The following is a 10812-nucleotide window of genomic DNA, read 5'->3' on the forward strand; positions in this document are numbered from 1 at the left end:
AGTAAAGTTTTCTGTATTCTCTAGCATAAAATTCTTTCACAAATTCTTGGGAAAATGATAGGAATCATACAGTAGCACAATATCACTTCCCAATATATAACTTTTCCTTGTCCTGTAATAGTGATGGGCAGGAACAAATTTGCGGTGAATTTTCGCTGACACCAAAGTTTTTTCGACACCGACGACAACTTCGACACCGGCAACAATTAAACTAACGCCCATTGACTTTAATAAGCATCAAATTGGTGCTGGGGTTTTCGCTGTTTTGCGTTTTTTGCAGGAAATTCGCAAATTTTTCAGCAAAGCGAAACTGGACAAATTCGCCCATCACTATCCTTTAATAATCAGCCCCATTACAGTTGCTATAAGATTTTCTGCTTGATGATTCCAACAATCCCGATGCTTAGCAGAGCACTCAAAAGATGGCAACAAAGCCTCTTTGATGGTACTGTAAATTTAGTGTATAAAATACAACATTTCTAGACAGGTTTATTTTAAGGCTGCATTTCTTCTTTAAAATTAACTCTTTAATCCCCCCATAGTTCTCAGTTCTAAGGCATAACAAGTAGGGATTATTGAACTTTCCTTCTCGGTACAGTTTCACAGAGAAATCCATGGTTTCATCAGCAACAAAGATTTTGAGAATTATAATTATTTGCTGTCATCTTCTGACTCTTTCCAGCTTACAAATGGGGGTCACGGACCCCATCTAAAAAACAAATGCTCTGTAAGGCTTCTCATTTATTGTTTTTACAACTTTTTATTACTCATCTTTCTTCTCAGGCACTCTCCTATTGATTTCCCAGTCTCGTATCTAAATCGGTGCATGGTTGCTAAGGAAACTTGGACCATAGCACCCACATTTCAGAAAGTGCAAACTGGAGAGCTGCTGAATAAATAACTCAAAAACCACAAATGATAAAAAATGAAAACCAATTGCAAATTGTCTCAGAATACCCCTCTCTGCATCATGTTAAAAGTTAATTTGAAGGTGAACAAACCCTTTAGGGGCACAGGTTTGAAAGAAATTGGCAATATGAGATATTTTTTATATGAAGAGCAGGTGTGGAGTAGAGGAAGGTAAAGCAATATATATGCTTTGCAGAGCATATACATTGACATATACTGTACTCATATTAAAATATATATATAAATATTATAGGTATGGGATCCGTTATCCGGAAAACCCGTCATCCAGAAAGTTCCAAGTTACGTAAAGGCCGTCTCCCATAGGCTCATTATAATAAATGAATCCAATTTTTTAAAATTATCACCTTTTTCTCTGTAATAATAAAACAGTACCTTGTACTTGATCTAAACTAAGATATAATTAATCCTTATTGGGTGTATTTAATGTTTACATGAATTTCTAGTAGATATGAAGATCCGAATTACAGAAAGATCCATTATCCAGAAAGCCCCAGGTCCCGAGCATTCTGGATAACCGGTCACATACATCAAGGGGCAGATTTATCAAGGGTCGAAGTGAATTAGAGGGAAAAAAATCGAAATTCAAAGTAATTTTTTGGATACTTCGACCATCGAATAGGATACTACGACTTCGAATTTACTTTGACTTGGATTCGAAGTAAAAATCGTTCGACTATTCGACCATTCGATAATCGAAGTTCTGTCTCTTTAAAAAAACTTTGACTTCAATACTTCGCCAACTTAAGCCTGCCAAATTGCTGTTTAGCCTATGGGGGACCTCCTGTGTGTTTTGGTAAGTTTTTTAAAGTTGAAGGATTTTTTGGGAAAATTCTACGATCGTACGTTAAAATCGTTCGAACTGATCGATTGGAAGTACGATCGGAGTATCGTACTCCGATCAGAATACGATCGTACGATGTATAACATCCTCCGACTTCAAATTCAAATATTGGAGGATTCTATTCGATGGTCGAATTTCAAAGTTTATTCTTCTTCGAAATACGACCCTTGATAAATCTGCCCCCAAGGTTAGCTTTCAGGAGATTTAATCTAGCAACATCAAGGTTGTATTCTTAAAGTAATAGTTCTTTCCCCAAGTTCTCCAGAACAAAATAATCCTCCAGTCAGGCTCCCATCTGATCTAAAATGAAAGTTTCATAATCATCTCTGTAAGATAAGGCAAAGATGGCTGACATAGTGCTAGTAATCAGCATTCTCATACGTGAATTCTCTTGCATCTACAACTATATTTCTGGTCAGATAAATTTTCACTTGCATCTATTATTAAATTTTCTTGTCACCTTATACAGACAACTAGGGGGTGCAGTTGGACAGCTTAAAAGCTGGGTTCAAATCCCTCTTAATTTTATTTTAAACTTTATTAGTTCCTGAACTACATATGGACCAGGGCCGCCATTAGAAATCACGGGGCCCCATACAACAAAATTTTCCCACACTAGCGCCAAGCCCCACCCCAGATCCCGCCCACTCCACCCAAGCCCCACTTCATCCCACCCCAAATACCACACAGACATCAGTGCTAAAAAAGTAACCCCCCACACAAGTTATAAAAAGCTATTAATGGTCAGGGCCCCCTTACAAGTTAAAAAAAAATTGGGGCCGCAAAAAATATATTTTTTAAAAAAAAACATTGGTGGCAGAGCCCCCTACAAGTTAAAAAAATTGGTGCCCCAAACATTTTTTTTAAAAAAAACATTGGTGCCACAGACCCCCTTACAAGTTAAAAAAAATTGGGGTCCCAAAAAATTTTTTTTTAAAAAAAAAATTGGCTCCAAGGGCCCCCTTACAAATTAAAAAAAAATTGGGGCCCCAAAAATTAAAAAAAAACAAAACAAAAAAAACATTGGAGGCAGGGGCCTATAGAATATTAAAATAATACATTGGTGGCCAGGGGATTAAAAAAAAAACCCACATTGGTGTTCAGTAGAATTGAACTCGTGGCTTCAGCACTTCAACTTTGCCTCCTTTCATGACTTTGGGTCTTTTCGCAGCTTCAGGACTTTAATTTCGGCTGTTTTCGTGAATTCGTTTTTTTTTGCCGCTTGGGGACTTCGGCATTGGCTATTTTCGTGACTTCGGATCTTTTCGGCGCTTCGGGAGATGGCTGTTTTCATGGCTTCGGGTCCTTCAGCTGTTCTTGGCACTTACGCTGGTCGCACGCACGGCTTCGGCGCTCGCAAGGAGGGCCCGGCTCTTTCAAAACTGCAGCACTGCCGGGCCCCCCTTCATGCCCGCTGATGTCCCCCCCTGATGGCAGCCCTGATATGGACTCAATGTACAAAGAAAACTGAACTGTTCAAAGTCTTTAGGTAAATTTCTCTCAATGTTAATGTTGGTACCAGCTGCAGAAGACAAGATGCAATTACAGTTATCGACTCCTATTATCTGGCATAAACAGAAATATAGGATCCTTTTACATGAAGAGCTATTGATGACTCATAAAGCAATTTGCATTTCTCAGTATGTTGTGCTGATTCAAAAAGCTGTCATGGTATCCAGGTTCTCAGTGGGAATTAAGAAAATAAAATAGGAAATGCAGTTCTTAGGAGCAGTAGAACAGTTCATATTCACCATCTGCTTCATCTACCTGGAAGTCTTTATTTATCAAAGGGATGGTACACCTTTAAGTTAACTTTTAGTATGTTATAGAATGGCCAAGTCTAAGCAACTTTTCAATTGGTCTTCATTTTTTTTCTTTTTTATAGATTTTGAATTATATGCCCTCTTCTTTTGACTCTCAACAGCTTTCAAATGGGGATCACTAACCCCATCTAAAAAGCAAATGCTCTGTAATGTTACACATTTATTGCTATTGCTACTTTCTATTGCTGATCTTTCTCTTCAGGCCTCTCATATTCATATTGTAGTCTTTTATTCAAATCATTGCAAGGTTGCTAGGGTAATTTGGACCCTAGCAACCAGATGTCTGAAATTGCAAACTGGAGAGCTGTTGATTAAAAAGTTTAATAGCTCAAAAACCACAAATATTTAAAAGTTAAAACAAAATGCATATTGTCTTAAAATAGCACTCTCTAAATCATACTAAAAGTTAATTTAAAGATGAAAACCGCCTTTAAAGGAAAACTATACCCCCCAAACAATGTAGGTTTCTATAAAAAGATATTGCATAAAACAGCTCATATGTAAAATCCTGCTTCATGTAACTAAACCATTTTCTTAATAATATACTTTTCTAGTAGTATGTGCCATTGGGTAATCATAAATAGAAAGTTGCCATTTTAAAAAACAAGGGCCGCCCCCTGGGATCGTACGATTCACTGTGCACACAAACACACCAAATAAACCATACTTGTTAGGTCACATGAGCCAATTAACAGACAGAGTTGTGTCTTTTGCTTCAACACTTCTTCCTGTTACAGTTAGAGTTGTAGTATTTCTGGTCAGGTGATTTCTGAGACAGCACAGAGACCATCACGAAATGGTGGCTCAAGGCAAGAGATGTAAATGGGCAAGTTTTACTTAAATATATATACCAGTTTGGTAAGATTCTTCAATATGCCACTTAATATGATATAAACTATCTGTTGCTTAGTGTTCATTTTAAGGGTTTAGTTTTCCTTTAATAAACCAATAATAGTTTTTCACTTGCTTTCTGAGGCAAAATCATTTTACTTTAAACTGTACTTCAACAGTTTTGAATCTTGAATATTAAAAATGAATCTCTGCCATTAGTGTATAAACTATTTATAGTCCTAGTACCTTAGTAAAGTATTTCACTGTTGCTCATTCTTAGAGAAGGGTCCTTTTGATTAGGGGGGTATAATTAATGTAGGGTTGCCACCTTTATGTCTGGCTGAGACTGGACGGGGGGGCGGGTCTGTGACGTCAGTGGGCGGACCAGTGACGTCAGTGGGTGGAACCTGTGACGTCAGTGGGCGGATCAGTTACATCAGTGGGTGGGGCTATGACGTCAGTGGGCAGACCCGTGATGCCAGTGGGCGGGGCTATGATGTAGCAATAGGCCGGTCTCCGTGTCAATCAAGGGAATCCCGCCCGGTTTTCCTTATTTGGAAAACCGGGCAGGAAGTATAGACCCGGGCAGCCCCTCAAAATACCGGGCTGTCTGGGTCAAAACCAGACAGGTGGCAACCCTAAATTAATGCCTATACATGCACACAGAATACATTTTAAGGGCAGAGACACACGGTCAGATTCGGAGAGATTAGTCGCCTGGTGACAATAAAATAACGATATTGACAATAGAATAATGAGAACACCCTATTCCTTGACTGATAATGGCTGGTATTCAGGACTATTAATATAAATGAAAGATCAAGAGCCCTCGTCCTGGTACTTACAGAGCCCAGACCTAAGACAGATAGGGGGAAGGGAATGCTGATGACAGTGGTCTCAGGTAATCATACAATGGCAAAGGAGGCAACTTTGGGCGACTTCAGAAAACAAAGCGATCCGAGTGCAGGGGATCGTTTCTTTCCTCGTCTCAGATCATTTGCTCCTCCTTTGTGCCAGTGGCAAATTTGTCTTTGTTTAACTGCTTCATGATTAATCCCGCTCTTTTCAAATGTAGCATATTATTTAGGTTAAAAGATTTTGAATAATCGTATTATCATGCAGGATATAATCAGAATATTTTCATAATTGATGCATATTTTGTGCCACACACACTGACTCATTCCAGCTTGCTGTGTGTGGAATGATTTGAAGTGCCCTTCTACTGCCTATAGAGATTCAGCTCTTTTCCAAGATAAAATGGTTTCAGATCATTTTCAGAAGTGCCCATTATACCTTCTACAACAATCTTATTCTGATTTGATGCTATTATTTCAATCATACCCTGTAATTACAATCACTTTCTTTTCTCTGTATTAACTATTGTGTTTGCTAATACATTTTAAATTATGTGTGTATTGGCATGTAGGTAATTACAGTTGAAACACAACAGTGTCAAGAAACCAGGCAATTTCTGACCCCTTATAAATAATTTATATCCCTTTTTTGACCCCTTAGATGCAAATATCTTCAATGCTAGGGGCATTTGAACACAAGTATACAGTGTATACAGGTATGGGACCTGTTATCCAGAATGTTAGAGACCTAGGCTTTTATGGATACAGGATATTTCTGTTATTTGGATCACCATACTTAAGTCTACAAAATAACATTTAGGGAGGTCTTTTATCAAAATCCGAATTTTTATAAATTTTTAAGTGAAAAAAGTCTGACCAAACTAGAATCCACGATTTGACCTTATTTATTATTTAAAAATAAAACTTGATAAAACCAAACAAAAACCTGAATCGTATGTTTTTTTGAGAGTTTTTTCCCGAATCGCTTGATTTTTTTGGGGAGAAAAAAAATTCGAGTTTTGCCCTGAAAAGCCTGACCAGAGTTTAGTAATTAACCCTCTCAAACATGAAATAAACCCCACAGGATTCCTTTGCTATCAATGTGGGTTCATGCAGCTTAGTTGGATCAAGTATAAGGCACTGTTGTATTATGACTAGGGATGCACCGAATCCAGGATTCAGTTCGGTATTCGGCCAGGATTCGGCCATTTTCAGCAGAATTCGGATTAGGCTGAATCCTTGATCCTGGCCGAACTGAATCCGAATCCTTAAAATCATGTGACTTTTCGTCACAAAACATGTGAGTAAAAACACTATTTTTCCCTACCCCTCGCTGATGAAGGATTCGGGGGTTCGGCCGAATCCAAAAAAGTGGATTCGGTGCATCCCTAATTATGACAGGAAATAATTTTTAAAAATGGGAATGATTTGTTTAAAATAGGTTCTATGAGAGATGGTCTTCCTGTAATACCAGAGCTTTCTGGACAACGGTTTCTGGATAAAGGATCCCATATCTGTATGAATAAGAGATTGTCCAGCATTAAGATATATATACACAAGTGTTAGCTGCATTTCATATGTAGTAGCAAGGGATTAAGAGTGTGTTTGTGTATGCTATCTGCCATGCCAGCCTCCCTTGGAATTTTCTTTGTGGCCAAGCTAGTGCAAGTAACCATATGAAACAGATCGCTTGGGACCCGCATCTTAGGAGACAACAAGTTTTGTTGTAATAAATTCAAAGGTTTGATTAATAAAAAATTTCAGAAGGTAATAAATCAATACAATGCACCAAGGTTTTTTACTCTCATGGCAATTTTATGTCCCATCTTTCCAGCATAATTAGCCCTGCTCCTACCCATCCCACGGTTTTGCACCATATACTGGAGGCACAGTACATCGAGAGTAAATTGCACCCAAATGGGTGCAAGATGCAAGGGCAGAAACCGGTGTCGGACTGGGCCGGTGGCATACCGGGAAAAAACCCGGTGGGCCCCGGTCCAGACCTGCTCCCCCTGGCTGCCGCATAAAGAAATAAGACTGCGGGCACTGTTGGGGCATGCGTGCGTAGTGCGGCATGTATGTGGATGCGCTCGACGTGGACTAGGCAATCAAAGGTCGTGAGGGGGCCCCCAGGGACTGTGGGGAGGGCCCTTCGTTTGCAGGCACGGTGGGCCCCAAAGGCTCCAGTCCGACCCTGGCAGAAAGACTTCAGTTGCATGCTATTCAGCTGCCATAACATTGAGCATCTCAGGCCCGGAACTAGGCGTAGACAGAATAGGCAACTGCCTAGGGCGCAACAATGGGGGGGGGTGTTACTGGGCAGGTACCTATTAAAGTATCTTCTGCCTACCCCTAGTCCGAGTTCACTGCCCTCTCTCGCTCTCCCCCCCTCCCCTCTGCCGCCCTCCCCTGTCACACAGCGGGGGGCTGTTGGGTTGCTTAGGGCACCCGGTTGGCTTGGAGTATCTATTAGCTTAACATGCAAGCAGCTTTTTACTTAAAGGAGAACTAAATCCTAAAAATGAGCATGGCTAGAAATGCCATGTTTTATAAACTGAACTTATTGAACCAGCCTAAAGGTTCAGCATCTCTATAGGAGTCATGATCCAGGCCTTCAAAAGTTGTCACAGATGTTTCTCATTTTGGATTTGATTAAGCATGTCTGTGACACGCACATGCTCAGTGTGATTTGAGCAGCTGTCGAGAAGCTAAGTTTAGGGGTCATCACAAATCATCAAGCAGAAAATTAGGTTTGTTTGTCATATAAGCTGATGCTACAGGGCTGATTATTACATTTTAATGCTAATTGTGCTGGTTTCTGAGCTGCCATGTACCAATAATCTGAATTATTATTTATCATCTTTATAATTTGACATATATATAATTATATATATTCAGTATCTTGTACATTGAGTTTTAGTTCTCCTTTAACACCTGTTCAAGGCATGTGTTAGGCTGGGCACCCTTGCACACTGAACCTTTAGTCTCCTCTGCACCAAAGCAGTGCAACCAGAAAAATAAAATTTCAGTTTTTGCACGAAAAAATTATATTCTGACATTGCACAGTAATAGTTAAACAGTTTATGTAAAATAAATCAGGTATTTTAAAATTCATAAAAAATAGGTAACTCCGTCTCTGATAAATGGAGTGAAGGCAGCAATTATAATGACTTTCTATTAATCACTGCACATTTCATTTATTACACATTTCAAAGATTCATTAAGATAAGAGATTTAATTCCATGTTACACGTCTCCTGATCAGCATTAAATAGGAGTTTGTTCATTACAGTGGCCCTCCGGGATTTTGATGCTGAAATATTCTAAAAGCAAGCAATTAGGAGAGAAAAGCAATTTATTCTAAGGGTTTCTGTTTGTTTTTGCAGTTTGGTAAACTTGCAGTGCATTAATCTTCTTTTTATAGCCACTTTCACATTCACAGAAATGTAAATAAGTAAATTCATTTTTTTCCATGACTCACTGTGAAGTGAATAGGAATAAGTGAAAAAACAAGAATATGAAGTAGGTGAAAAACAAATGTAGATGAAGAATTATTGGGGCAAATTTATTGAAGTGGCCAACGCTATCGAAAATTTGCCAGAAATAACATCCGCAGGGACATCTCTAATTTACCAACAGGTGTAGAGGACAATTCGCTAGTTAAAGACAGCATCGCTAATGAAGCTTCGTCCCTTTTCGCCAGGTGAATCTTCATTCAGGCAAACATTTGCAAATTTACTAAAGTGAGAATTTTCCATGACGTTACCCCTTTTTCCAGAGTTTCCTTCGTCAGCTTAAAGGGATCCTGTCATCGGAAAACATGTTTTTTTCAAAACACATCAGTTAATAGTGCTACTCCAGCAGAATTCTGCACTAAAAAACATTTCTCAAAAGAGCAAACAGATTTTTTTATATTCAATTTTGAAATCTGACATGGGGCTAGACATTTTGTCAATTCCCCAGCTGCCCCTGGTCATGTGACTTGTGCCTGCACTTTAGGAGAGAAATGCTTTTTGGCAGGCTGCTGTTTTTCCTTCTCAATGTAACTGAATGTGTCTCAGTGAGACATGGGTTTTTACTATTGAGTGTTGTTCTTAGATCTACCAGGCAGCTGTTATCTTGTGTTAGGGAGCTGTTATCTGGTTACCTTCCCATTGTTCTTTTGTTTGGCTGCTGGGGGGGGAAAGGGAGGGGGTTGATATCACTCCTACTTGCAGTACAGCAGTAAAGAGTGATTGAAGTTTATCAGAGCACAAGTCACATGACTTGGGGCAGCTGGGAAAATGACAATATGTCTAGCCCCATGTCATATTTCAAAATTGAATATAAAAAAATCTGTTTGCTCTTTTGAGAAATGGATTTCAGTGCAGAATTCTGCTGGATCAGCACTTTTAACTGATTCGTTTTGAAATTTTTTTTTTCCCATGACAGTATCCCTTTAAACCTGGCAAACTGATAAGACGATACATCCTCCTCAAACTTATGTCAGTGAAATCATATCCTGTGTGCCAAAAAGTAAAAAAAAGAGAAAAAACGCTGGCGTTTTTTTTTCATATTTTAAAGTGGGATTGTATTTAAAAGTTGTAACTGTTAAATATTTTTGTTTTAATAATTTTTTTAACATTTTTTTTAGGGTGGGCTCATGTCTAGGACAATAGAGGATCTCTTTATTTTGACATTTTTAATGATAAGTGGCCACTTCAAGCATTAGTACAAAAATCACTAATAAGGACATATATATATGACCTATATGTACCTGTCCTATTCAAATTGACCTAAGCGTAAGTGTAGTAATGAAGTTTCGCTAGGCAGAAATAAACGTTACCGAAAGTTCTCTAGGAAAGAGAATTTTCGTTAGCCAAACTTCGCCAGTGTTTGTCTGCTTAAAAGTAATTTGCATTTTGATTAATTAGCATATGCACTGCAAATTAACATCTGCCAAAGTGGCGCAAGGTGTGGCGAAGCCTTCCGAGAAAAAATTCACCCTTTAGTGAATATCCCCCAAAGTCTCTATTCAAGTAGATGCAATAACAATGTAATTCACAGTCATGTCGGGTTGTAAACTTGAAAGGCAGCCACTAGCCTATTGCCAACTGTAAAATGATTTCATTTATGATGTTAAAGCATTAGATATATTCTTTTCAAGCTACTCCCAAACTGAATATTTGAATTCAATGGCTGTTAATTTCCTAGTTGTGATCCTAAATCCCTTTTGAATGGTGGTACTTTATCTGCTGTAACCCAGGTCCTGAATTTTTAAATATTGTGTTCCTAAAAATGATAAGACTTACTAAATCTGAATTGAATTCCTCTAGGACCCATAGATAAAGGTTATCAGGTTAAAATGCCATATTTTTTTTTAACTCTGTTATATGCGTATCTGGAATATTTCTACCGGTACATTGTAAATAGCCTCTCTCTCAAAACAGCAGAATAATTTTGGTGGGTACAACATAAACCCCTGGCTCGCTCATTTATATAGCTAATAGGTGCAAGACAAACAAAACAAACAAAACTTCAGGAAAATTGTTCGA

The sequence above is a fragment of the Xenopus laevis genome, chromosome 7S (genome assembly GCF_017654675.1).
Source record: "Xenopus laevis strain J_2021 chromosome 7S, Xenopus_laevis_v10.1, whole genome shotgun sequence".
In the NCBI taxonomy this organism is placed as follows: domain Eukaryota; kingdom Metazoa; phylum Chordata; class Amphibia; order Anura; family Pipidae; genus Xenopus; species Xenopus laevis.